The sequence below is a fragment of the Bubalus kerabau genome, chromosome 1, assembly GCF_029407905.1.
Source record: "Bubalus kerabau isolate K-KA32 ecotype Philippines breed swamp buffalo chromosome 1, PCC_UOA_SB_1v2, whole genome shotgun sequence".
In the NCBI taxonomy this organism is placed as follows: domain Eukaryota; kingdom Metazoa; phylum Chordata; class Mammalia; order Artiodactyla; family Bovidae; genus Bubalus; species Bubalus kerabau.
The window spans coordinates 62,893,729-62,896,653 of record NC_073624.1 but is presented as its reverse complement, the minus strand read 5'-3'; the positions used below and the strand labels follow the sequence as shown (position 1 = coordinate 62,896,653).

Genomic DNA, 2,925 nt, shown 5'->3' with positions numbered 1-2,925 from the left:
TCACCTGTATCTTTTAATGATGCCTCATTGGCCCTCTCTTTACTTAGATTCCCTTGGGCTAACAGGAGACAGATAAAATAAATCCAGTTCCATGTATATGACATACATAGAGAAGAACATTCCTATTTTCTGTTTTTCAAAGCAGAATTTGTAGAAAATGTTAGGCTCTGAAGCTTAAGAAAAATGTTACTTAAATTGTATAGATAGATTATCATAGATTTACAAAATATTTATTTAAAATCTTTGCACTAATACAAAGAAAATGTCTTAGTAAGTAGTGTTTCATATTATATGAAAAGGAGCAAGTGTAAGAAGTACTTTATGAGTCTACCCAGGTGTAATTAAGTTTATACATAGAGCTTGGGTTACAAAGAGCAACTATGCATTGCATTATAATGAAAATATTCCTCAAATTTTGCAGCAGCAGGAATGAAGGATATTATGGGTCAAATATTACCAGTCTAACCATATGATAACTATAAACCTTGAGAGCCATGACAAAGTTAAATCACCATACTTGATTTGAGAGTACAAAAGAAACCAAATAAATTGCCAACTCAATTCGCCAACTCTGAATTTACATAAGTATAGAAGTAATCAGATTTTAAAATTTGAGACGAAATCATCAAGAAAAACCAGGGAGTAAGTATCTTTGTTATTTGTTATTTAATATTATTATTTAATATTTGTTATTATCCAGTATAATAATATGATTCCGTATCATTAAAATGTTTTAAAATTGTATTTGTTTATGGGTTTGTGAATTCAAAACCTTTTTGATATTAAAATGTGATTATTTACTAACAAGAAGACTATTTATGGAGTTCTAAAGAACCAGCACAGCATAAAGTCTTGGGTTTTTCATTAACTTTTTTAAGTTAAATGGTTTTCTGTTACAGAATTAAAATAACATTCCCTATGTAAAGGAATATCTGCTTCTCAGTAAAAGTTTTGACCATCAAATTGGTCACTTTCTAAATCAATAGTGTAAAGCAAAGAAAACTGATGTGCTCATTCATGAACTAAGCTATTTCTAGGCAATATTTATTTTAGTAGCAGAAGTTACACTCTCTTGTTCTTCTGGCCTTTTATCAGAAAAAGAAAACAATGATGTGGTAAAGGGTTGCAACAACCAAACCCATAAGAAAGCAGAGAATACCAAAAAAAATATTCCCATGGATAAACACATATTCTAAAGTGAGATATTTACTATGTACACTAGTCATTTAAACTTGTGAAAGTTTCCTAAACAAAGTGGGCCTCAGTTTTTCAAAATATAAATGTTGAAGAGGGATACATAGCTTCTGTAAGCTTATAAACTCTGTATTTAGATTACCTACAAAGCATACTGGTTTTTATAATACTGAGGAAAGGAGAAGAATAAATTAAATATTCTATTATTACCAAAGAAGCTAAATATTTTAAAGAATAATTTGAAGTCTTAACAAAGAAAACAGTAGAAGAAATGTCCCAGTTTAAATGTTAACATGTAACTTTTATTTCATCCATGGCCTGTGAGAGTGTATTTTTGAAGATGAGAGCTCAATATTTAACTTCAGATAATATTCATTACTTGAATGAAAGGTTGAATGGAAACTGGAGAAAGTTACTGTATGGGAACAGAGGCTTTAAATTTCAAACACTATCTTCATGATGGAAGCTTTAGAACTTTTGTATTCTATTCTCAAATATTTTTTAACATTTTTTATGTCTAATCGGGAGAGCATACATTTTCAGTTCTAATGAGGAAGAAAAGAATCAGCAATGAAAAACCACACAAGACCCACAGAATTCATTCTTCTGGGGCTATCAGATGACCCAGAGCTTCAGATTGTGATTTTTCTCTTTTTAATCATCACATATATATTAAGTGTCACTGGAAATTTGACCATCATCATTCTCACCTTGGTGGACTCCCATCTACAGACACCTATGTATTTTTTCCTCAAGAACTTCTCTGTATTAGAAATCTGCTTTACAACTGTCGGTATTCCTAGGTTTCTGGGCACAATTATCACCAGGGACAAAACGATTTCATACAACAATTGTACAGCTCAGTTGTTTTTCTTCATTTTCTTGGGCATCACTGAATTTTATCTTCTAACTGCCATGTCCTATGATCGCTATGTAGCTATCTGCAAACCCCTGCATTACACAACAATCATGAACAACAGAGTCTGCGTATTGCTTGTCTTTTGTGCTTGGCTGGCAGGGTTCTTAAACATCTTCCCACCTGTTATTCTTTTTCTCCAGTTAGATTACAGTGGTTCTAATATCATTGATCACTTTGCTTGTGACTATTTCCCCCTATTGCCACTATCCTGCTCAGACACATGGCTCCTTGAAGTGATTGGTTTTTACTCTGCAATAGTGATTCTGCTTTTAACTTTGGCATTAATAATTCTATCTTACATGTTCATCATCAAGACAATTCTGAGACTGCCTTCTGCCAGTCACAGAAAAAAAGGCATTTTCTGCACGCTCCTCTCACATGATTGTCATTTTCATCTCTTATGGAAGCTGTATATTCATATATGTCAACCCTTCAGCAAAAGAAAAGGCATCCTTGACAAAAGGAGTAGCAATTCTGAATACTTCTGTTGCTCCTATGATGAATCTGTTTATATATACACTGAGGAACCAGCAAGAAAAGCAAGGCTTTAAGGATACCATCCAAAAGGTTATCTTTTTCTCAAGTAAATGCAAGTATCTGTAGCATTAAAAAATAAAGTTCTGGTCAATGATTTCTTTATTCATATTCTCTCAAAACTATTTCACTACAGTTATATGATTCCTTTTTATTCATTCCTATTCTAAACTTTCCCACACGCTGAATGAAATAAGTTGGATAAAGCTGAATATTGTTTCAGAATTTTCTGTAAATTGTCTTTTATTCGTTATGTATTTGATGAAGTATAAACATGT

General features: G+C 32.1%; 1 pseudogene; it reads left to right on the top strand.

Annotated features, from left to right (window-relative positions):
* Nucleotides 1-1,764: 1,764 nt before the first annotated feature.
* Nucleotides 1,765-2,716, top strand: LOC129641525 (olfactory receptor 6C3-like; annotated as a pseudogene).
* Nucleotides 2,717-2,925: the final 209 nt, after the last annotated feature.